This window comes from Lipophrys pholis, assembly GCF_963383615.2.
Source record: "Lipophrys pholis genome assembly, chromosome: 7".
Classification (NCBI taxonomy): Eukaryota; Metazoa; Chordata; class Actinopteri; order Blenniiformes; family Blenniidae; genus Lipophrys; species Lipophrys pholis.
The window spans coordinates 28,272,814-28,299,522 of NC_137638.1; the positions used below are offsets into that span (position 1 = coordinate 28,272,814).

The 26,709-nt window shown below is 44.4% G+C and overlaps 1 protein-coding gene across 2 annotated transcripts in view; it reads left to right on the top strand.

Annotated features, from left to right (window-relative positions):
• Positions 1-26,709, top strand: part of sema4c (sema domain, immunoglobulin domain (Ig), transmembrane domain (TM) and short cytoplasmic domain, (semaphorin) 4C) — a 111,268-nt gene that overhangs the window by 15,848 nt on the left and 68,711 nt on the right. Inside the window, exon 2 of one of the 2 annotated variants that reach the window (XM_080467406.1) lies at positions 19,749-19,895. The exons of the other annotated variant lie outside the window; for it this stretch is intronic. The gene's annotated coding sequence lies outside the window, so the exon portion shown is untranslated. The remainder of the gene's footprint in view (positions 1-19,748; positions 19,896-26,709) is intronic. 2 annotated transcript variants of the gene reach the window in all.

Below are 26,709 nucleotides of genomic sequence, written 5' to 3' on the forward strand. Positions count from 1 at the left end.
ATTAAAGCTTCAGCTGCTATTATGATATAAATTAGTCTCTTAAAACATGTACAAATCATAGAGGAAAATGACCATAAAAACTCACTTGATTTGGACTCTCATCCTCCACAACATTGATAAAACTCTTGTAGACAATGGAATGTTCCATCGTTGATTCTCCGATAATTATTGGGTATTTGTGGCCATTCTCTGATTAGCAGGTTTTAGCATCATGAAGATCCTCCGTCCGACCCGTCCATGTGCCAAAGTGTCTTTGGGCCAAACACTGAACTCACCATTGAGACGAGACGAATCGCTCAAAATGGGCTGTCTATCCAGACCGCTTAACCGCTGAAGCCTACAATATTAAAGTTTTCGCAATTTCAGTCGTCTCGAGAACTATGAAGCCAAAATGAAGTTTGACAATGATTAAAAGCTGAGAGCCATTTTTCTTCTTTGTAAGTAAGAACAGGCTCTTAATCAAGTAATTAGATTGATCCTGCTGTACCTCTTCCTAACCCGATAAATGAAGTGAAGCAAAAGAAAAAAACGCAGTCATTTTTGTCGCGGTAGCACACGGTGGTCTCTTTATTGAATGTGGCATGATCGGCAGTCGCTTAAAAAAATAAAACTAAAAAGCATTGCTTCTAGAAGTCTCTGGGGTGGAAAGGGTTAATAAGGTCAGTAACTAGTTTTGCAGCTACCCAAACAACTGTCACATGGAGGAAAAATGTCATTATCCAAAGCGATGTTGTGCTTCTTTCAGTCTTTGGGTTCAGATTAGAGCCCAAAAGATGGAGGTGAGGGTCCTTGACTGTTCAAAACAAACTGCAATAACAAACAGGACTAATAATGTGACGGGATGTGCCGGAAAATTCAGTGTCTGTTTGTGTTCGTACCTTCTACAAACGTATCTGTTTATCTGTTTGCTGCTTGTGGTCTTGTTTGTGCGATGTTTGGAGCCACTAGGTTTTTCACAGCTTCTCGTGTTGTGTGGGTTCAGGAACAGGGGGGGAGGGGGGTCATACTTGTACTCGTGAAAGCGCCGAGTGAAAAGCGCGTCAGCAGCGTAGCTCGCAGGTACGTAAGCGAGGATGAGCGATGTCCGCGGATTGGTGGTTCTTCAAAATGAATGAGGATGAGAAAAGTAAGACAGACTGGAAATTTGAACTTAATCACATTTGGAACAGCAGAGTTAGTCTGATGTCGCTCATTAATTTAACTGCTCAGTGGGAATTTACCCTGAACCGTGCTACATGCTACGTGCTACATGCTACATATCACATGCTAAAGAGTTTCGGGACTCACACCAGCGATGCGACATGTTAGACATGATTAAAGTATGACAGATACGCTCAGTAACTTCAAGCTCAGTCCCTCGGTCGCGCTATTCACTCTCGACTCGTATACTGGAACTTTCACTGCTGTTGGAGTTGTGAGTAGCATAGACGCTGTGCGGAGGTAGTTCGTGGCACGTATAGCCTTCGCATTTTGTTTGGAGCATGGCTTAGGCTTTGTGGCATTTAATAAGTACTTATATTGGTACTCGATATGGGCAAGTAGCTAAAGGTTAGTACTAGCACTCGTCCTATAAAAAAGTGCTATCAGTGCATGTTATGAAAATTTGATTGAACATGGCAAATAAAATCAACACTCTGGCGTCTTTATAACGGCGGTTTTACCTGCAGTCCATCTTGGGGGTTTCCAGGACGAAACAATTAGAAACCACTGATGTGTCTCACTAAAGTGTGTTCTCCAGAGCCTCGGCCGGCGCCTCAGTGTGTTTCCCCTCTGAAGGGGATTGTGCTGCTGATCGCTGGGGTTGCTTTTGTGCGTCACGGCGCTGGTGGTGAATCTGCCGCATGCTGTCAGGCCCACGCCGTCTGTCGCAGTGTGTGTGTGTGTGTGTGTGTGTGTGTGTGTGTGTGTGTGTGTGTGGTTAGTTTCTTCTATTTCTTTGTGTCTGTGTGTGGGCCTTTGCCTTTGTGTCTCTGAATCAGTGTTGCTGTGTCTTTGTGTCTGAGTCTGGCCGGGGAGTGTGTTAACCTGTGTGCATTTTTATCTCGCGTCTGAATGTTTTCTGTGTTCGTCCACTTTATGTGTCTCTGCGGTGAGGGTGTGGCTTTGTCTCAGGGCTGTGTGTCTCTATCTAATTTAGTCTTATTAATTGTGTGTGCGTGAGCGTGTGTGTGTGCGTGCGTGCGTGCGTGCGTGTGTGTGTGTGTGTGTGTGTGTGTGTGTGTGTGTGTGTGTGTTATATGACAGACAGAGCTCCCGCTAGGCTTTATTAACAACGTTTTACCAGAATCTCTGCTGGGTTTGTCTAAGCTGGGAGATTAGGAAGTGCACACACGCACGCACGCACGCACGCACGCACGCACGCACACACACACACACACACACACACACACAGGAGTGACTCACAAAATGACTGTGGGCTTGGGAAAGAGAGAACACAGGGGGGCATTGTAAAGTCAACAAACACATGCGCTGTGGCGTTCCAACACACTCAGACGCAACTCCGTTCTCACATATTCCTGTTGTGGTACTTTCTGCGTCACATCTCCCACACACACATGCTGTTAGGATGGAGGCTTTATGTGCATCTAGTTATGATGTGTTCGTGTGTCTCCTCTCACGTGGGCTGTCGCACTCAGTAGGACTTGTGCACACACACGTAAATGCCAGGGAAAGTGCACCAGGGTGTTGTTACCGAACGATGAAGACATCGGTGTGTATCTCTGTCAGCGTGAGGGGAGTGAGTGCGTTTGCTGCATTGTGCAGCGGCAGCAGTTGAAGCCAGTCCATTGACTTATTGGTTCTCGCGGAGGGAAAGTGGGACTGTTCGATTCCTCATCATTCATTTAAGTGGACGGACTGCACAGGTAGACACTATTCAGACCTGAAACATCTAAAGACATAAGCGGGGACAGGGAAATGCATAGCTCAGCAAGAATATTTTTGTGTTCTTTTTAATACCGAGAGTGACTTGAGTGACATGGGACGATCATTCTTATCTTTTTGGAGCTGGAATGTGAACTCGGTACTCCTGGCTCAGCATTAAGACTCGACACAAGGGGGAAAAGCTGTTTTCATAGTCAGGACGGCACATCCACCAACCAGCGATGTCTCTGTTTGGTTTAAACTTGTGGTGAAAGTGAAATTTCGAGCCGACAGTTTGCGGCATCTTCAGGGAGCCGTGAGCTGGAACCTCTCTGAGAACAACAGACTTCTGCAATCCTTCCAGTTTTCGATTGCCAATTTGCCACCATGCCGTCCAATCAGAACAAAACCAAAGTCTGTTGGCTGCCTTGTGGATAAATGAACTTTAGCTCACCAAGAAATCATTCCAGCTTCATAGAAATCTGTTTTTGTAAATATGTCGAGGAAAGAAAAGGAAAAACTTTCAGGCTCAAATGGATTTGTCCTGCGGTTTATGTCCATTATATCCTTGGCTAAAAGTATTCCAAGAATGAATAGTCAGTGAAGGTTACTTATAGAAAGCTTTTTACAACTTAAAAATTCTTGAAACACTTGATATGATCTGAAACGTTCACCGTTCTCACACAGATGCAAGGTGTTCACACACCATTGGGGGTAAATAGGGAGATCAGTGTGACGCCCAGGGACACATCGACATATTGACAGGAGGAGATAGAAGTTGGACTCACCAGATCTGTGAATCAGAACTGAGCCACTGTGAGCGCGATCATTAAAATGTACACATAATTCTGCTCTCCTCTGCAAACTTGTCAACACCCATTGTGAAATTCTCTGGTTCATGCTTCATCGACAGTTTTGTCAGAATTCAAGATTGAACATTTAACCAGTGGTGTTATGGTCAATGGGGAAGTGGGTAGAATCTCGATTTCTGCCTTCTTGGAGAAACAGTGGCATGTAAGTCTACTCTATTTAGTGAAAATCCCACCCCAACATTTGCTCATTCTCAAATATTTTCAGTATAATTGATCGGTTGGTAACATTTGCCTCGTGATGACCCGCCCTCCTCTGCCTCTGATTGGCTCGTCAGCTCTCATGCTTCAGGTAAACATTTACATTAACCAATCAAATCAGTGAATGCAGTGAGTACGAGCCAATTAGAGGCAGAGTAGAGGATCATGGCCTCATCAACCTTACAATTATAAACATAACAGGCAATCTGACTCGTAGATTCTGATTCTTGACCAACTAGTTTTCTGTTGCTTGATTTGTTATATTGTTATGATTTTACTGTTTTTAAAATATGATCCCATTCTATCTCTCCTTCCCAGGTCACCATTAGAAATAACTTACCTGCGTTTGGAAAGTGGGCAGCACCTTTGATATTTATCACATTTCCCAGTGCTGAATGGTGGATTTCCACTTCTTTTTAAAACAGATGTTTTCCTAGTTTCAGCTCGAATGCTGAGCTATCTTTACTGTAACCTGACTGTACCCTCAAACTCAGTGCCCAGACGTGAGTGTAGCGTTCACCCTCTGATCTCAGCAATAAAGCAAATAAGTACGTTTCCCAAAGTGCGGAATTATACCTTCAAAGTGGGTGACTTCACAGAGACAGAAATGCTATGTCAGGGAGCTGGAACAAAGAGATTTAGGAAGGCAGAGAGAGCGAGGGGGGAGAAAAAAAGAAAAGACAATGGCGGCGAAAATGAAGCAAAGCACACAGAGAACCTATGTAAGTGAGGATGGCAGTGTCTGAAACGATGAAAGAGAGTCACAGAAAGTATGATAGACTGATGCAGACAAAAACAGGAAAGCGGCAAATACTGAAGAGTAGAAAAATAAAAAAGTGTGTGATTATTGTCTCTCGCAGCACTCCGACTCGTGCTCGGTGACCACAGGCCTCCTCTGCACTTCATTTATTGTCGGTCTTTATTTGATTTCTTTGTAGCGCCGTCGTTCTTCCCCCACTCCGTTTGCCACCCAGACGCCCTGCCGCTTTTGTTTTTCCATTGCAGCCACAAAATGGCCTAGTTCTTCCCTCTAACCTTGACTTAAAGAGCCAGGAAGCATATGTTCACTTTTTTTCTTTTTTTTTTTTATTGAGTTTGGCTTGTGACTAATGTCTGTGTTTAATTTATTACTCGGATAGAACTGTTGTAGTTATATTTAATGTTTTTACCGATATTTCACCTTCTTGAATAATAATGGACCGTTCCTACCAGCATGTAGCCTGATTTCATCAAACGCAGAGAAAAATATGAAATCTGGGGCTGGAATTTACTTGCAAGCTCGTCCATCTAATCAGTCTGCTCACCAATAGTTTTGGTCTTTTGTGCAGATGTGCCTTCTATTTACCAGCCTGAAGACATTCTTCCATCTCACATTGACTGCTGAGCTGCTGATTCGAGCGCTGACAGCATGTGTCAGCCACCAATGAGCTCGGCATTTTCTTCTCGGGCAGGTTTGTTTATGTTGATATTATTCAAACCGGTCTGCAATTTGTGACGGCTGATGGGATGCTTTAAAAAAAAAAAAAAAAACAGCTTTCCAGTGACAAAGCAGCATGCGTGTGATGACAGTTTGAATGAATAAATTACAGGTTCCAGAGCAGTTCTTTACATTTTTTGGGTTAGAATAATATTAGCTTGATTTAACAGAGTCTCCGTCTGTGATTGTGACGAGAATGAAGTGATGATTTTTTTTTTCCTCTGCTGCTTCTGAGCTGCCAGACTGTAAAAAAAAAAAAAAAAACCCTGCAGTGAAAACTCACTTGAAGAAACTGCTAACCCACCCTAAATTATTTAGTTTATATGGTTTTTATTAGTTTTCATGATTGTGCGAAGGCTGCTTCTGAGAGTTTTCTCTTCTTTGGAGAATAAACTGAAGTGAGCTGAACCAATCAGTAAAATGTCTAAACCCTCATCATCGAGCAAAAGCGCTGGCAGCTCGCCGCCAAAGACATCAACCTTTAAAACTCAAAACTCCATCTCACATCCCTCACCTCTCCTTTACCTAATCCTACTTGAAAGAGAAGATTTATCCTTACAATATTACAAGGGAAGCATTCTGTCCACATCGAACAGCCAGCAGCTGCATTTAAACAGGTTGCATTGCATTTCCTCGCGGATTCTCACTGTCCATTACCTCACCATTGATTCCAGTTAGGCTCACATTGAAAATGGATAAAATGTAAGTGAGCCAAGGGTTTGAGCGGAGAGGTTCGGTCGAGCGATCGGCTCGCTGTGATCTCATGATGAGGTGATATAATCCTTGTTGGTCACGGCGTCTGGGCTGCCAGTTGTTTACCCTTTGGTTAATGCGAACGGCAGGGATCTATGTCTGAGCATCATCATGGGATTTACATCTATATATACTTACAGGAACTAATACAAGGCAGCATGAGGACATTTCAGCTCTTCTATCATGCAAGGAGTCACCAGAAAATGGTCACACGTCATAGACACAGCAATGTCCTCGGGCTGGAGAGGACCGAGGAGTGTAACTCACACCAGTTTGCTTTAGCCCAGCTGGCGGCGTTTGTGTTTGTGCCCCGACTGTCTCTTCGCCATGTCTCCACTCCGTTACGTCCAAAAGAAGCGCAAATACGATAAAACTGCTTCGACGAGGTGGAAAAAGAGATTGCTTCTTAACCAACCTAACCAGAGAGGATAGTGAAATTCGCCAGCTGTTCTGCATTTGCAGAGCAAGACGATCCGCCGAGGTTGTGATGTGTCACATGTTCCGTCCTCGAGCCGCCTCGACAATCTGGCTTGACTTTTTATTTACCTCGTTACAGAAAGTACATCATCTAAACATATAATGGGATTTGCCACGAGAAGCAACATTTTCTTCGCTTTTTCTTCCCACTATTTCAAAACCATAAATCACACGTGTGATTAAACGTATAACGAGTTCAAAAACCTTTTCATCTGTTTGTTTTTCACAAGTGGTGCCACAGTAAACACGGAGTCTTACGTAAGTTTATTCCCGTGAAAGCTCCTCTGGAGGAGTGTGCAACATGGGAAGTGGCTGCATTTGGCAGCGGCGAAAACAGTTTAATTAAACATTCCGGATAAAAAATATGTATCATGTTCAGCAGGAGAGTGACAATTACTGTGTGTACGTTTGAAAGGAAACGAGTGCCATCTGCAGAGACCCATCGCCTGCAAACAAAACAAAGCTCAGCTCAGCCGACCTGTACAATGGGGCATTAACACTCATTCGTACGCATGGGGACAAACGCATTGTCACTGCAGGGTGCAGACGGTTCCAGCAGCACAAGATGAAGGGTTATGAACCTGTTCCTGGCAGCGAGTTGAGGGTGAGAGTGGAGTTAGAAAGTGCATGTTTTACAGGAGGAATGTTACACCAGACTGAATCTCCATAGACAGAAAAGCACAAGAGAACCAACTAACGACTGAAGGTTTCCGGCTTTCTTGGTTTCCGGGATTCTTCAAAGGAAGTTTTTTGTCAACGTTAGCATGTCTTCTGTAAGTTTTAGTCTGTAAACAAATCATCCAAGAAGATGAGACATCAGGCTCTGCGTCAAAACTTGAAATTTCGAAGATTCTTCTGGGTGAGTTTCCCGGCGATAACACATGCTTCTGACTAAGACTCTTTCGGGTTGCCTCCTTCTGGAGCTGTACTTTGCCCCTCCATCTGTTGAGACCACAGGGCAAATTCATTACATGCTGAAAGGAATTAATATCTCATGTGGACTAGAATCACCTCAGAATGCTAAATCCTTCCCAGAGTACTTCCTCCTTTCACTCGTCCCTATAGCAGCGAGCTCAGCATCTCGGCCCGGTGTATTGTTTCAGCAAAGAGCGTTGAACGCCGGCGCAAAGACAAAAACATGTTCACCTTCTGTGACGTTGTTTTTCTGGCTTTAATTCACCTTCAGAAGCTCTGCAGAGCGAACATCAAACACAAATACTGAAATAGATGTAAGGGTAAACACACGCTTACATTTTCATAAAGAATTTTTTTCTCCTCTCACACAGACTTTCTGAGACATTGCACTACTTGAGTAGCTCTGAACATTAACTCTAACCTTAGTCTAACCTTAAAATGTCTTCACCTACAAATGCTGTGGACACCTTTAATTCTGTCCTCACACTGGCTGGAGTCCCTACATTGAAAGAAGTAAAAAAAAGCCTCCTCCTCATAGGCCAGTGTGCAAACAGGTTTCATGTCCTGACAAGTGTAGAAGAACAAACACACTCTTTTTCTGCTTTTCATGGACATCACATTGACTTGCAATCATTTACCTCTAGGCCGCTCTGGTTTACTTGGTAGAGCACTTTAGTTTCCAATGACAAGGTGGATTTATTGCCCTATCCTGCCCCGTCCACATTTCAAAGAGAAAGCACGTTGAGACCGCTACAGCATTAAAATACACTCTGTAAGTAAAGTCCATTTGTACTCAAAATTACTTTAGGTAAGGGTGTGTTCACACCAGCACTGTTTGATCCGGACCAGACTTCATTTCAGGGAAAGTCTGCTTCATTTTTGCATGTGTGAACACTCCCCCGAACTCTGATCCGGATCAAGTGAACTTGGAAAGCTTGAAAACCTGGGTCTCGATTTACTTCTAAGCAAACTGAGGTCCGTTTCTCGACCAATGTGAACATGATGTAGCATTCTGGGTAATAAATAAACAAAGTAAACTCCACGATTCCAAAGGAGCAGATGCACAAAGAAAAAAAAATGTAATATTTCGTGGAGTAGTGAGGAAGGTGTAGTGAGGAAGCGCGCCAATTGACACATGATCTAAAGACTATACTGTATAATACGGTTGCTTGTGGCTACCCATTAGCCACCACCAGCTAAAGGGATGGGATTTCTGCTGTCAGTCCGGACCAACCATTAAGGCTGGGTTTCTACTTCATATTGCTTTTCTTCCTCTCTGGTCAGTGTTCATTTGGGGCGCTAGCGCCCCCAAACCTGCAGCTGTTAGAATTGCGTGACGTTGTCCAGGCGGTTTGTCCGCTCTCAAACGTGCAGTGTGCACGCACGCACACACACACACACACGCACGCACGCACGCACGCACACGCACACACCTGTCCTCCTTTCCTATGCATGAGCACATCCTGTAGAGAACCATCTTTCCTCTCCACTGTCAGTGGGAACAAATGAGTTGGGGTGTGTTTCTGAGTGTGTGTCTGAGAGTCTGTGCACCGGCCTAAACTTCTTGCCTGTCTAGTTTTTCCCCCTCCCTGGGTCTGTCTAACAAAAAAACGCACACACACACACACACACACACACACACACACACACACACACACACACACACACACACACACACACACACACACACACACACACACACACACACACACACATAAACACACAAACACACATACACACCTGCTCCGCGCTGTTACCCTCTGACAGATCACTGACATGCTGTCTCTAGGCCATCCTGCAGTGTGTGTGTGTGTGTGTGTGTGTGTGTGTGTGTGTGTGTGTGTGTGTGTGTGTGTGTGTGTGTGTGTGTGTGTGTGTGTGTGTGTGTGTTTATAGTTACAGACACCCCCCCCACTGCGTCAGTCTGGCAATTGCCATTTCTCAAGGAGCTGAGGAAGGGAGGGAGCTCGGAGTGAGGATGGAGGGAGGGCGAAGGCCTTGATGTGAGCGTGTTTGTTGTCAGAGGGTTTATTAATAAAGATGACCTCAGCCGGTGCTGCACACTGTGTTGTGTGTGTGTGTGTGTGTGTGTGTGTGTGTGTGTGTGTGTGTGTGTGTGTGTGTGTGTGTGTGGGTGTGGGTGTGGGTGTGTTTCTCTTCCTTTCTTTTCTCTGTTTGTGACTCCTTGTCTCAAGTCAAATAATTATTATTTGGGGAAAAGAAATTGGTTTTTATGTATTCACACATAAATTCTAGCGCCTGCTCCTGTCTCGTTGTTGCCTCCTTTGTGATTTTGCGGCAGCGGCCTGTGGTTTTTGTCTTCTCGTTTGTGCGGACCTTTAATACATCTTTGCAGTCCTTTGCTAGCATGCGAGCTCATCTGTGTGTGTGGGGGTGGGCGTGACAGGGATAATCCTTCTTGATATAACTCCTTTGTGTCTCGGCGTTCGCGGATGTGATTATGTTCTTCATTATGTCGGGATAAACAGGTTGCCTGTGTGCGTGTGGACGTCAGTCACCTACTGTGTGTGCTTGCAAGAACAGATGTCCTGAAAAGAATAGAAGAAAAAAAAAGAGTAATTTCCCTCAAAAGTGCAGGGCATTTCTGCCCATCATCACTCCTACGCAAGTCTGGTTAAGATCCGTCTCATCAAATTACAAAGCCTTGGATTTTCTCACTCGCCACTGGTGGTATCTGACCAGTCATGGTCTTGGATATCACAATGTCTTCTCGTTCCAGCATGAATAATTCATATTAATGGCTTATTGTCAGGCTTTTATAATGACCCCGGCATTTAAATCCTATTTTTCTGAGCAGAGTAATGTCTTAAACACACAGGCCAATGATCCATCTAAACCAGGAACGAGAAAAATCAATGAGGAGATAGCAAGAAAGGCAGTTACTGTCCAGAATCATTGCCTTTGTTACTTACGGATACATTTTCATCAAACAGATGTCAGTGGGACTACTTTCTAGCAAAATATTGTCTTTAGGAAGATTGTTGGCAGACTGTATTGAGGATATAGTCCCAGACTCCTATGTCCATTCCCACCATTGGATGTCATGGTACATTCTGCCCACGGTTTTGACGTGGCTGGTGTTACATATAACATTACTCCATAGGGTAAAACTTCCTCTGTCAGGCCTAATTGGGATGTAAAGTTCACAAAAACTTTCAAACTGCAGCCATCAGGACAAAACAAGATCACCTGCTGCAGCATCAAAAACATCACAAAGGCGCCACCCAGCAGCAGAGCAGCAGCACCTCCAGCTGAGCCCAGATACATGATTATTTGTGTTTCTTTCCTGTTTTGATGTGACGTTACCGGCTGTTTGGTCAGGTTTCAAACAGATCTTAGGAACTAAGTTACTGCAGATGGTGTGCAACAGTTGTTACCGGAAGTTTTAGAAATGAGTGTTTTATCATTGTGGGTGAAGTAAGCCTTTATCCAGCAGAAATAAGAATTAAATGCTGATTAGGTGTGTGGAGGTAGATGTTGTCAGGAGTAGAGGATGATCTCATTTGTTTAGCTCCCCTCTGGGTGTCTCCCAGAAGGAACAGCCAGGGAAGATATGGCCCCCCGGGGGCCCGGCAGCTACCATGGAGGGAGAGGACAGTGCTCATTCTGTCCTCTGTCCACCCCACCACAATGAACACAAAAGCCATTAGAGAGAGGGGTTGACCTGCAGCCAAGGGAAAGCCACGAAATGAGATATTACATTGTGCTCGCACCGTCACTGCGACCGCGCGCTCCCTGGTGCAGCGGCAAATCTAAGTATGCACATGTGCACAAATTAGGCATCACACTCAGCACCTGATACGGATGCGATGCACGTCGGTGCACGGGCTCTCGCTCATCCTCGTCCACTGGAGTAGATGCACAGATTGATCCACACTCACATACATTACTCTTTAACTCCGCTCTCTCTATCAATAATCCTCCACTCATGTAGGGTTCCCTGGCTGTTTGCTATTTCAGCTGCAGCTCCAACTCTCAGCCGGGTACATTTTGTTGGACAGACGGCAGCGGCGGTGAGAGGAAAGCTAATGAAACAGGATATCCCTGCTCCTAGTTATTCCACAAGAGAAGACAAAGGAAAATAAAAAAGAAATCACACACTGGCTTTGACCTTGGATGAGTCTATAAAATAACAGCGAAGGGAGAATGCTGCATGTTTATCCAGTTTACTTATAGGCAGTCTGTTCGGAGGAGCCCACGCAAGACCCGGCATGCCCCGTACTCCCCCGTAATGGGAGCAAGTCTCCTCAGGGAAGACAATGAGACACACCAGTTAGTCATCTGTAGATGCTGTAATCACACCTGATGTCAAAACCAAGAGAGAAATTACAAAGAACACAAGGTACCTTGCACATTTAATGGCTGCTTTTTCTTCTCTTACGTTCATGCGTGCATGACAATAGGGTGTTTGTCACAGCTTTAGTCATGAAAGTTGCATAAGTTATTGTGCCAACCTGCAGCCAATAAAACGCTGCTTGTGGGTTGATATTCAATTTCCGCTGAAGTATAACATTGATGGTGAAGGTTTCAGAGATTATTCCTATGATTTGTTTAATGCATGTTAACAACTGTTTTCCAGTAAATCACACCTTATCTTAGGCTCCGTTTACATGTGAAAATGGACAACTTTAGTTTAGGGGGTCCGTTTACACAACAACGATGCTCAGAGACACTGAGGCGCAATTTTATTAAAAGGCTCTGACTCTGTCCCTGTGGAAACAGGGGGAAATGCAGCTTTTTGAAATGCTGCTGCTGCGCATGCACATCGCAGCCGTAACGAGTAGTCCATATTCTCCTGGGACTTGGTAGTTTTACAGTCAATAGTCACCTGGAATAGCAGTCCAACTTGTTTGTCTGTCCACACGAATGACCACCATTGTTATTGTTTATAACTTATTGTCCTCTGTGCGCATGTGTGTGTGTTTTTATTACGCATCCAACCAACAGCACCCACTTGTGGCCTGGCATGCGAACTACATCATTTTCAAAATGTTGCTTTTAAAACGTGAAACTTTCCTGAAACAAAAATGCACTTGAAACATTGTCATATAAAAAGTGCCTAATTATTCTTCTATTGTCTTATCTAATCATGTCTTAATTCTCCAAATGCCTTCAGGTGTTTCGCTTCGATAGTGAAAATTGTGTGCATGTAAAATGAAGAAAAGTTGTCTCTGACCGCTACATAAAGGATTTCCAGATCACAACCAAATTGTCAACACATTCGATAAATAGTTGGCTTGTTAAAATCAAAAGGTGCATGATTTTCTAACCATATGGCAACTTTGTTGATGATTCAGTTTGACCATGACCACTGAATCAGTAAAACACTTAACCTAAAACATCCCTGCGTGCTTCAAAACCTCTTTGGTTATTTGCTCATTATGCAGACTCTCATAACCTTTGTGAAACACGATGAGTGAGTTTTTATCCAGCCCATCTAAAAAAGAGATCTTAAAAAGAAAGTGCAGTATTCCCTCTTTTTTTTCAGCTTTTCATTTATTGTCCACCTTTAAAGCTCCTGGACTCCAGATGTTAAATGTTGTGCGGATTCACCAGCTAGTTGCGGTACTTGGTACTCAGTCCAACCTGGATCAGCTGGTCTGGCAGGGTACAATGGATTCTGGGGAGGTGTTTTAACAGAAAACAGCTGCCTGCTGAAAATAGTAAGAAGTGTCAGAGAATCCAAAACAGTTAAGTTGCTGCCACGAAACCAAAGCCATCAGCTGAAGGACGCCAAAACACTCTTTTTACAAAGTCAGGTGAGAAATCTCCGTTCATCCACTTTCGTATGAACATACAGCCGTAATCTAACTTTCAGTGTGGTGAAATGAGCATTTAAAGAGTTAGTGTTTAAAAATAACCTGTTGATTTTCCGGTTTTTGCAGCGTTCTCACTCATATAGGACGAGTTACTAGATGGAAAAATTGACTTGTGAGTTGGCACTCACGGAGCGAGTGCGGTGAGTAAAGCCGAGGTCCGGGACTGAGAGCGGTGGAGCTGAAAGCTGCGCATGGAACGTTGCGGCTTTTATCGGAGGGCACCTCAGGAGGGGGGGATTTGTTTGGCTTTACTCCTTTATGAGACAAATATCGGGTTGAATCCCCCTCACTGCTCTCGGCCTTGTTGTGAGAAGACCAGGGCCCAAGCTGGTGCTTTACCATCACATCCTCCCTCTTATGTAAACAGATGTCTCACACAACACACACACACTTACTCACACACAGAGGCCTCTCAGCACATAAACACACCAAAATCATCTTACAGGCCCTTCCTCTGATATACACTTATTCTAATTCAAGTGAATGAAGTGACTGTCCTCTTGGGGAGATCTCATCTATTTTTTTTACCTCCATTTGCCTGTAATATAAAGCATGTGTGTGTGTGCGTGCGTGCGTGCGTGCGTGCGTGCGTGCGTGCGTGCGTGCGTGTTGTGTGCGTGCGTGCGTGCGTGTGTGTGTTGTGACTACGTCGCAGAATGTCAGTATTTTTCCTTGTTTGTGCGCCTCTTCCTGGGTTTAGCTCACACGCCAGGTGCTGCTCAGTATTTTGCGTCCACTGTCGCTCCTGTGGGTTCTGGCACAGTGAGGAAGATAATCACAGCTCCTCAGCTCCAACCAATTTCAGTTGCCAAAAGCAGCGACGCAGGATCTGCTCTCCACCGAGGAAATGAAGGGATGACTGCAGAAGGGTCCCGGTTCACTGACGGAAGAAGAAGAAAAAAAATCGCAGTCGCTTTAATGTGACAGAAAATTTCAGGGTTTTATTTCTTTGTCACAGCACAGAGACAATAAGACATGAAACTGAAACTCTGTGGATGTGTTCTGATCGACTCGAGAGGCTTCGATAGCGTCTGTGCTGCTGCTGGGAAGTTCAGAGCTGGTAATGCTCGAAGAAGAGAGAACAATACGCTATAAACATTAACAATGGGAGCACACGGACATTTGTATGGACAGATGCTGAAGTTGGATTGTTATAATGGCGACTGTCAAAATAAAACTTAGCAGGTCCCAGGAGAATATGAGGAGGCATGACACTCTGGAGACAAACATTGTGGTCATTGTCTGTCTACTGAGCGTGTGCTGAAGAACTGTTTACTACGCCGGTTGTGCACATGTGCAGTCGCAGCGTTTTCACATTTCACGTTCAAGTCGTTTTCACTTGAAACCGTTGCCGTAGAAACGGGCCTTAGATTGAAAAAGAGTTAAAGTTTTACTGTTGTGTCCCGACTGAGATAATACAGCTTCAAGATTTATACTTACCGTACGATAATACGTCTCAATACCTTCAAAATGTATTACATTAAGTTGGCACACATCTTCTTGCCTCGTATTTTGGCAAACACCGCATCTTGTCCTTAATAATGGCTTGTAAGTGATCAGTAAAGCCTTATAGTACAAGTCGTAAAAGTGATATCAAATTTAAAATATTACCAGGGACGGAATGACATCAGCCATTTTTTATTGAGGTGTCGATATCCATCTTCCGAGATATGTACCTCTTAAAACTTGTAACAAGAATAGTAACACAGAGCAGACGCGACGTTTCGCATACGGCGGGGAAAACCACAAAGAAGACGAATGCTGGTCTGTCCGCCGTATATCAGTCATTTCTATGGCGCTCTGACGAATCGATCGTCCCGTTGAATACCGGGTGGCCGTCTCATGAGGGATCTGAGCAGGAATTGACTCTGTCATGTAGTTGTGCTAATAATGGCCTCTGCAAATGGCAGTCACCTCTAAATCACAACCTGCGAGTAATGGGCAGCACTTAGAGGGGTCAGAGTTTACGAGTAAATCATTCCCGAGGACAAAAAGACTCAGCCAAGTCAATCTTTGTAACTCAATCGTTTTGGGTTTTTTCTTGAGTTTTTGTGTGTTTTCGCTGTGACCTTGGCCAGATGTCCACCAAGAGGGAACATGTGTGCGCGGGGGATATAAGTGCCTGCGTGATGGACACCAGGTTTTTTCGGAGATCGCTCGCCTCTAATAAGGACTGGCAGGCATTTTGTTGGTCTTTATTGCCACATGCCTCTTTCAATCCTGCCACTGATTAGAGCTGCCATTACTGGCAACGTGCACACGCACTCTTACAAGGCAGACTCTGGCACTTGCTCAAAGCCTTGGCCTTTGCATGTGATTAGCATCCCATTGCGTTGTCTTGTGCAGCGATCAAACGGCGCGCGGAGTTGTGCTCTTGTCGAGGCCGATTGGAGGAAGTGACGGGTAGAACGTCTCCCTACTTTTATTCCCCCCATCGGGGTGCTGTCAGCTTAAGTGATGTCAGATTCTCCGTGAGGCAATTAAAAAAGCCCAGGCTGTCACGACCGGGGCCGATCCGCAAGGCTCGCACGGCAGCGGCGTGCAGGCAAACACAGCGACACAACACACGCAGGTGCCGGTACACACATATCCGCCCACATGCACGCACTAACATACACAGAAACGTATATATATAAATTCACAATGAGCACGCAGGCAATGAGTTCAGAAAGAGCTGGTTTAAACTGTTAGTCAGTGCTGATTCACAAGCGGCTGGCTGGAATCCACACAGCCACTCACTGTGCTGCCTGTCAAACACACAGCCAGCCAGCAGCTGGAAGTGTGAGTGTGTGTGTGTGTGTGTGTTCTTATATGTGTGTGTGCAGGTGTTGTTGAAGCCCTGCTTTTTAACCATCTCCCTCTGCTCCCCCTCAATTCCATCACCTCTTGCTTTATAGCCTCTCGTGTGTGCGCGCATGCGCACGCGCTTTTTTCTAGACGTGTATGCATATTTTTGTGTGTGTGCGTGCGTGCGTGTGTGTGTGTGTGTGTGTGTGTGTGTGTGTGTGTGTGTGTGTGTGTGTGTGTGTGTGTGTGTGTGTGTGTGTGTGCGGAGCCTTGCAGGGCTTTGGCTGCTGCGTTCTGCTGGATGAAGCCAATGGAAAGCTGAGGTCTGGATGACTTACTTATTTTGGAAAAATCCACTGGAGATGGCCAGTCTGCTGCTGCGTTGTCACTTGCTCGTGTGTGTGTGTGTGTGTGTGTGTGTGTGTGTGTGTGTGTGTGTGTGTGTGTGTGTGTGTGTGTGTGTGTGTGTGTGTGTGTGTGTGTGTGTGTGTGTGTGTGTGTGTGTGTGTGTTCGGGCCCAAAGGTCAGTGGAACAGTGACCTCGGTAGCAGCAATATATTTAATTCTCCAGAGCCCTCCTCGATCCCGCCCACCCACCCGCCACCACTCACGGCTCTCAAACGTAATTCCGCTGTCGTTACGGCTTCAGCAGAATGGCCGCCGGTTCAGTCTCAGGTGGAGACGCTCGCCGAAGGGTTAAACGTTCTAGCAGAAGCAGTTCAAACACACACACACACACACACACACACACACACACACACACACACACGCGCGCGTTCATATGGCGAGTTACTCAACCACAAGGTTCCTGATTGAGTTTAAACTCACTTTCCAGCACATTTAATTAACCTAACTTGATTTTGGAGGACCTGCCATCGTGGATGTTTATGTAACTCGCTATTTTTACTCTAATTCAACCGTCCGGTGTGTCATACTGTCCATCCTGTAACGTTCTGTTCAGAAAAGCAGCAAAGCATACCTCTTCTATACCGTCTTATCCTGGAGCTGGCTGACTACCAGACAAGACACACACACACACACTCACACACACACACACACACACACACACACACACACACACACACACACACACACACACACACACACACACACACATACATGCAGTCACAATATGCAAACTCCACACTAATCTCACAACCCCAAACCCAGACTTGAACTAGAAATCCTCCTGTGATGATTCGTGTGTGTGTGTGTGTGTGTGTGTGTGTGTGTGTGTGTGTGTGTGTGTGTGTGTGTGTGTGTGTGTGTGTGTGTGTGTGTGTGTGTGTTACACCACCCTTTCCAGGTTGAATGGTTTTGTGCCTTGTTCGAGTGAATCAACCTTTTTAATAATTTAGTGGTGGACTGAGATTTGCTTTTGTGTAAAGAACAAAACGAGGGTTTGTTTTGCAGAAACATGTTTATTCACATCCCCACGGGCGTCCAGCCCATTCACATAAATATGCCAAACGTTTCGTCCGGAGAAGTTTCTGGAAAATCTACCATTTTCCTTTGTTGTGAGAGTTACTTCGGCGCTCCGTGTGCACAATTTAATTTTTGTGCGCGCCGCCTTTTCCCGGATCAATAAAGTCTGATGAACATCGCAGCACTCTCAGTCAATACGGTGTAGCCGAGTTTCCAGTGTCTCGTTTATTGACAGCGGTGAATGAAGTGAATGAAGTATGATGGTGCCAGAGGTTTCACTGTTGCCTTTGTGTTGCTCCCTCTCTGTAACACGAGCCCGCCCATACGTTACCCGCAGTATCTGCTGGCCCCTCGGCGCTCTCATTGTGATTAGTGAGCCATTGATGCTGACATGAATCTCAGCCGTGGCACACACAAACATGAACACACACACACACACACACACACACACACACACACACACACACACACACACACACACACACACACACACACGGGCAGGGAACAGGCAGTCGGTTATATGATCTGGTGTGAATCAGTGTGAGATGTAAGAGCTCAGGTCTGAGCGTGTTTTATGTTCATAGAGGCCCCGCCATGTCGCAATTACACATTTTATAGCAAATTGAATGAATTGACACACGTTTTTTCAGCACTTTGAATTAAACTTGGATGAACCAGATCCTTGCTGCGCATGGCTCTGAGTGCAACTTATTTTAGGTTGTTATTTCTGTTGAATCATTCAGTTTGTAATCTCTGAGGAAGAAGAAATTATAAGAAAAAAGAAGTTTGTTCTGTACAAACGCATCCAAGGAAAACTGTACATATTGATTTTTTTTCCATTTCTCATAAAGGTCATAGTTCTACGGCCTTCTTTGATAGAATGCAAATGCTCAGTTTTTATGTTTTTCACTCTTTTAAATGGAATATTTAACTGTTTTAAATACTTACTGTTTGTATTATGTTCAATTATCATTTTCAAAGGATTTTAACATTTTTATTAAAAAAAATTTCTTCTACTTGACTAATCATAACGCTGGCTACTCAGCCTCCTACAATAGAGTTGATATAAGCAGCTTTTGGATTAGGTGTCTGTTATGTTTTAAATAACCAACATGCATTATTTTATTCTTATACAAATCGGTGTATCTACCCCAACCTCATCATATAAGAACTGCTCCTATAGCATTACAACACTGTCATTGATATTGAATAAACCACTAGATGGCGCTGTTGTAATCAATCAAGTGAGTCATAAAACACTGTATGCAGGAATTCATTACCGGGGTAAAATAACTGGAAGGAGATGCTCTGAAACATAATTATTTTGGCTTTCCATTTATTCATCCATCCATCCATTCATCCATCCATCCGTCCGTCCGTCCGTCCGTCCGTCCGTCCGTCCGTCCGTCCGTCCGTCCGTCCGTCCATCCATCCATCCATCCATCCATCCATCCGTCCGTCCGTCCGTCCATCCATCCATCCATCCATCCATCCATCCATCAAGGATTTGGAGTTATGCCAGCCTCTGTCATGTCTCTGTTGTCCTGTTTCTCCTTTGAGTGACTCAATACACCACCTTGTGGCGTCAACTTGTATTGCGAGTCGAAACAGGCATCGAAAAGTTGTTAAAGTTTCTCATTTTTGGTGACTTCCCAACAGAAAGTCACAAAATTGTGTTGGACCCGACATCAGGACTATTTTGCCCATTTCTGCTCATTTCTGGAGGTTATAAATGAAAAGGCGATATGTTTACCTATTTACATGTGTAGGAGCCACACCATGGAAAGGTGTAGACATAACTGTGTGTTTCTGTATGAGTGCACGTGTCAATCATTACAGCACGTGTGAACTGGTGTGTGTATATCTGGGAACATCTGAGCAGCGCACTTGTTTGTTCACTGATGAGTGTGTCGACACCACCGGGCCACGTCTGGCAAAAGACATTACAATGATTAAAGCCGCCGTGCCAATCTTTCACGGACATGTGTACACACACACACACACACACACACACACACACACACACACACACACACACACACACACACACACACACACACACACACACACACACACACACACACACGCACAGACACACTAATATCAGCCACTCATTACCCCTCTCCTCTTCTTCTCCTTTAGCCCAATGTGACCTTCATGTGAGTCGAGTGTCTTCATTCAACATTCACGGCAGAGACGGGAGGAAAAAAAAAAAATAGAAAAAAAAAGAGCCAAGGAGGAGATTAAGAAGAGAGCTCACAGCCGCACGAGGGAGGAGAAGAAAAACAAGTAAGAAAGTAAAAACAGAACAAAGGGTGGGGAAGAAAAAACACAACAGCATCCCTCCTCTACAAACAGCACGACTCAGCGAGGATCAGGAAATAGAACACAGGAAAGAAAGAAGGCGAGAGAGGGGGGGGCTTGTTAAATGAGCAAAGAATCAAAAGGAGTAAGAAAGTGAATATAAGGAGGATAAAGAAAAGCGTGCAGGACGAGGGGGGGGGGGGGGGACAACAGGACGTGGAAATTACAAGCATTTTCAGGAACTCCCAGAAAGAAATGACTCTGGAGAGAGAGAACAAAGAAAGAGGAGAGACTTGCATGAGACTGGTTGATAAGAAGAAGAAGAAAGAAAAAAGAGAAGAAATATTGAATTTGAGCAGGATATTGGATTTTAGATTTCAGGGTGTTTTGTTCAGAGAGATGCTGAAGGTTATTGAGAGCATGTGCCTGCGAGGTGAGCCCACCTATTCTTGACGGTGAGAGTGAAAGGCAGCCATACCTCATATGGAGTGGAAAAGTGGGAAACGAGGGAGGAGAGAGAGAGAGAGAGAGAGAGAGAGAGAGAGAGAGAGAGAGAGGTGAGAAACGTATGTATTGCAGCACAGCCACGAGTGAAGAGAACTTGATGGACCGTGCGTTGGACTCAAGGTTTTTGGGCTGCAGCCAAAACATTTTGTCAACGTTTCGGTCACAATCAAAAGTTTTACAGTGAATTCAACAATTTTGCAAGGCTGTGCTTTCTCATTCTGGCAGTTTGAGTTCGATTCACTCTGCAGAGTCTCACTGCCTGAGCCCTCTAAACCCTGATGTGATAAAGTGACGCGTGCTGATGAAAATATAGATCAACTTTGGTTTTTTTTTTGTTGACTTGGCAGTTATTACCGTGAATTGAAGTAGAATGCTTCAAACTTTGTTTCCCCATTAGTGGAGAAGGTATTCACGCTCTTCGGAGAAGCCGGTGGCACAGCTGCAATACAAAACCTGAAATCTGTTTCGAAATAACCCCATTATGGAGCAAAATATTACCCCAGGGACCCTAAAGACCCCCTTTTAGGCCGAATGGATGTGTAATGTTGCAGTGCCTTTTCAAAAATGGTTGAGGAAATACGTCTCGTTCTATTCTTGCCAGGAGTGCAAAGAAAAATGGATGTGACTCACATGTCTTTCAGCATGAAACAGCATGAATACACCACAGTGGGTGAATATATTATCTATCTATCCGTCCATGCGTCTGTGATAATGTTTCCTCTAATCTTGGGTTATGAGTCACCAAATCATCTTAAAGTCACATTTCTTGACTGCTCCATAGACAAACCATGCATGCACAGGTAGACCATGCAAACTGCACGGAGAAGAGCAACGTCTATATAATATCGTGTTTAAAATAGGGCTGCACGTTATCAGGCGAACACGCGACGTGTGGTTATATTGAGTATTACAATAACGACACGACGTGCAGGAAATACAAGCGCTTTCATATATTCTCGGAATATTTTTGAGTTTTTTAATTTGTTCGAAATAACAGCGCTCTTTCTCTTGTCCCTGTTTTACATCAGCTGAGACGGGGCCTGTTTGTTTTGTTTTTCTACATCTGCAGACTTTTCTTGCTTTTTGACTTCTGCCCTGTGGCCACCAGATATGAATCAATTCAAGCTTTAAATTGATTTTAACAACAAAACAAGCTTTTTGATAACTAGTAAGTTGTATAACTTTTGTAAATTATTTGTGATTAATGTGATATTTTCTCACTGGTACATTTTGAATTTTTATGTTAGAAATTTAAGCCAGCTCACTCTCCCTCTGTGTGTCTTCCACATGATGATGATGATGTGATATGTTGTGCGGCCCCACAGATCCTCACTACAAGGCCATACTGTGTTGTAGTCCGTTCGCAACCTTACTTCAAAGTGAGAAGGTTTTTCATGTCCTCCCTGTGCCTGACTTTTCACCGTTGAAAACAGGTCTGTTGTTTATTGGCGACTCTCAAACTGCCCCGAGGTGTAGATGTGAGCATGTTGGTCCTGTGACCAACTGTTGACCTGTCCAGGTGTGTCCTGCCTCCACTCTTAGTCAGACGTGGGATGGAGGGATGGATGGATGGATGGATGGAGCGATGGAGGGATGGGTGGATCCCTGCCAAGACTACAATATAAAACCGAAATCCCTCTTATGTCTTTTACTTCTAACGTGAAGCGGCATGAAGATTTATACGGCTCAGTGAGTGCTTGTGGCATTTGATATTATCAACACAGCCTCATGCTTGTTTTTCTTCTGAAGCCATGCTCGCACGCTCCAGTGTGTGTGTGTGTGTGTGTGTGTGTGTGTGTGTGTGTGTGTGTGTGTGTGTGTGTGTGTGTGTGTGTGTGTGTGTGTGTGTGTGTGTGTGTGTGTGTGTGTGTTAATAGGTGGCCACCTCTTGTTTGAAGTGTGTGATGAAGGGCTCTCTCATTTACGGTTCGTTGTCTGTTTGATGGAGCGACTGGCTGCTCCGCCAGACTTTACTAAATGGCCTTCAATGAAAAAGGTAATTTGTTTCCCAAACTTCCACACACAGAACGCCGCCGCTCTCCGGCGGAGGAGGGATGCACTCAAACACACACACACACACACACAGGCATGTAGCGGGACTGCGAGCAGGCCATGTACCAGCACGTGAGACTGAAACAGCCTCGGGCGACACTCCCGACTTCCTCGTTTCATATTGTCTTACATGTGTGTTTCTCTCTCTTGCTGCACTTAAACTTTTTTCTCTCTCTCTAATAACCCCGATTCTGTCTCTTCTATCTGCGACTCTGGCAGAGTGCGTTTATCTCTGCGAGGATATTGGTTGCCGATCATAAATAGCTTTCCTCTGACAGGGTGCTATCACGGACACAGGAGGTAGGGGGAGGAAATGGGGGGGGGCAGGAAGTAAGAGGGGCGGAAGGAGAGAGATGGAGAGAGCGATAAACAGCTGAAGCGAAGGGAAAAAAGCTGAAAAGATGGAGGCGTAGGTTACGTACATCACGCCATGGTGACAGGTGTCGGGGATGGGTGGATAAATGCGCGGCGCTTAAACCCGAGCAGCCAATCGGCGAGCGGCGGCACCGCGACGCTCACGAACAACGAACACAGCCTCTCCACATCGAGGTCCACCGAACGAAAAACAAGCGGCTGCTGTAAATCCTGCAGCGGCGAGCGGAGCTCTGTTAACTGCACTGGTGCAGACGGTGACTGACGCCACGTCCATGGGACGTTTTCAATTTGCTGCTGATTTCTCATCGATGCAAAGTTCCCTTTCAACAATTACGCTGGTCCAGTTGGGACGATGCAGGCCTCATAAATCACTCATTTCATCCCCTCTTTTTTAATTTCCAGTTTTCACTTTGCCGTTTATTTAATCCTAATTATTGTTAGATTTTTTTCTTCTTCTTGCAAGAATGAAACATCTGAAAGCACAAAGAAATCGACTAATTTGCGGTGTTGTTGGACTACGATGGGAAACATCTGCGCGACACGGCGAGTGTCTTTGATGAAAGGAAAAGCGAGATGGAAAGCAAAACAGAAGGTATTGAATCCAGCAAATGAGGAATTTACTTCCAGAAAAAGGTTGATGTTTTGATAATTGCTGGAATATAATTACTGATTACTTTGTAAAGCTTGTAAATGATGAAAACTGTTCCGCAGCCATCAAATACATTCCTCCTTCTTTCTTTATTACTCGTTGTAAAGCCTTCGCCACATCTGAGACGCATTGTCACATTACTGATCAAACTTCTGGTGCTTACGCTCGTTACAAAAATATAATTCCCCTTGATATACACAATGAAATCAATCATAATAAATAATTAAAACGTGGGGTTTGTGTGCTGTAGATGTTACGTATACAATCTGCTGGAAGGTATTGCTTCTGTGTCCAGTGGCTTGCGTCAGCCGTCTATTGGTTGAATGGATAATAAAGAAATAATTCATTCTCTCATTATAAAGTCGTTGTGTGTTCGTGGAAAAGATGAACCCGATATTCCACATCCAAGAAAGCAATTTGTTGAGTTACTTCGTGAGTCTATCAGGTTTCAAGTGCAGAAACACTGAAAATGATATACTACTTAACATGTTGGGCCACTAGTTGGCGCTGTTGGTTGTTTTTGTAATGAAAGAACCTCGCGGGCAGAGAACAATACGCCATAAACGTCGGGCCGTTTTCCAAAGGTTCCACACTCCGAGCACCGCGGTCGTGTAGACGGAGCCTCAGACTCTCTACGCCGCTGGGAGGTCAGAGTTCATTTACACAGTCACAGTTATTTTTCCCCTTTATTTATCTCCAGCTCATTTACTGTTAGTGGCTTTTCTATTTCTGTCCTGTTGTCTCCAAAGCTAACCGACGAGAAGTCCAGTGACTCAATCAGTTCCTTTATATCCTGATAACCACATAATCGTTTGATTACTAAATTAAATTTCATTACTGAAGTGAACTAAGCTGCATGCGTAATGAGATTACAGAAACTCTACCTTAAAATGTTCTACTATTCATACTGCTGTTAATGACTGAAGTCATCAGAAAATGTAGTTTTATATAAAAATATGTCCAAGAAGAAATAAGCATACTGCGGTCCAAGTGGTGAGACTAAGTGGCTGCGGATTAAAAATTATGTTAAGTACAATGAAATGGAAATGAGGGCAGTGTTTCAGTTTGTCTTGTTGCACTAATCTAAATCCACATTTTTACAAATGTACCGCACGAGGAACGCCAGAGTGAAGGTTAGTTTCATCTCACGGCCTTCAGAAGGTTTTAATGTATTCATGACAAGATAATGATGTGGTTTGAATTGATCTATGTGATCATGTTCACAAAGCGTGTTCCTCCTTTCATGTATGTATCCTCGTCCTAATGCCATTTAAAGGTTTGATTAGTCGCCAGAGGTGTGTATTTCTAACTGAGATTGGATTTCAAGATGCAGAAGAGTGCAGATCACCAAGATAGAAAAAGGACCAAATCTGTGTCCTCCTCCTGATCTCTCCTTTGGTCCTCAGAAGCCACATCCTGGAAGCTCATCTTGAACCTGTGAGGAAGACCCGTCTGTCTTATCTGTTCCGGTTTAGTTCCCAAGTTGCCTGAATCAACTTCCCCCGACTAATCCGATTACTTTAGTATGTGTTTTTAAATATGGAGCTCTGGAAACCTCCGTAAGCGCCCGGACGCTGACGTCAACAGGACCTGGTTGTGACCCGGCCAAGGATTAAATCTGGTTTTAGTTGTGTCCCCGGGCCAGAGCTCCAGCCGTCGAACCCCAAAGCTCCGGAGCTGAGCCTGAGGGGGCCGGATCTCGCCAGTGGAGGAGCTCCTTGAGGTGCGATCTTTGTGAGGTCCTGCCACCGGAACCACAGCCCTTCTTGATATAGAACAGTTGGATTACTCACCTTTTAGAAATATTATATAATTCTTAAAGAAACCAAACGTTGAACCCCTACGACCGATACAAAGACGTTATGACCAAAAGATCCGTTTCTGCCAATTTTGTAACTGCAATTTATAACATTATACATTTTATTCTATTTTAGCCCCTTTTAGTGTTTTAGGTGATTTTATCTTTTTTAGCCACTTTATGTGTATTTGGCTATTTTGGCTTTTTCTTTTGAGCAATTATTCATATTATGCCATTTACAGAAATTTTAAATAAGTTCAGCTATTTTAGTATATTTTCCTTAACTTAACTGCCTAATTAAACTGCTTTAACCATTTTGCCTTTTTATGTAGTTTTAGCTATTTTAGTCATTAATAGTTAATATAGTCGACGTGCCCTTGAGCAAGACACTCAACCCCAAATCGCTCTCAATGGATGGACTGAGTGCCTCGCATGGCAGCCGCCTCCAGTGGTGTGTGAATGTGTGTGTGAATGTGTGTGTGAATGGGTGAATGTGCTGTAAAGCCCGTTGGGATTGCTCCAGCAGTTAAAAACTATATTAGTGAAAACTATTAACCATTTTAAGGTATTTTAACCATTTTAGCATCTTTTAATTATTTGGTTGTTTTGAGCAATTTTTGCTGTTTTAACTATTTTACCTCTTTAGTCTGTGTGTGTGTGTGTGTGTGTGTGTGTGTGTGTGTGTGTGTGTGTGTGTGTGTGTGTGTGTGTGTGTGTGTGTGTGTGTGTGTGTGTGTGTGTGTGTGTGTGTGTGTGTGTGTGTGTGTGTGTGTGTGTGTGTGTGTGTGTGTGTGTAGTTTCATTACAATAATGACCAACAGCACCAACTTGTGGCCTGGACTACATAGTTTACAAAGACATCGTTTTCAAAACGTTGCCTTGTAAACAGGAAACAGTGAGTGGAGAATTGGTGGAAGCCTCAGGGAGACGCTCCATGGAGGCTCCAGAGCCCGCTCTCCCTCACAGAAAAATACACACATTCAATTCTTACCAAAGATTCCAAATTAGATCCTCGGGTGGAGGGTGGAGGGTGGAGGGGTCATGAGCATCCGGGAATTTCCAACAAAATCAAACGTAAATAAAACTGTGATCATTGATTCAAAAGCAAATCTTCCCCTGACATGAAGACCAATGTGGGTTCCTGTATTTTGGGTCATGCCCAGTTATGGTGGCATCCTTTCAGTTTTCAAGCACACACACACCACACACACACACACACACACACACACACACACACACACACACACACACACACACACACACACACACACACACACACACGAGCAGGTTCCCCTCCATCAAGCTTGATTAGATGAAGGAGTGTGAACCCGCTGCATCTCACATTCCTCCGTCCTCCCTCTCGGCGCAGCAGCAGTCCTTGTCTTCCTATCGATCGCAGCTTATCTTCCCGTAAACCT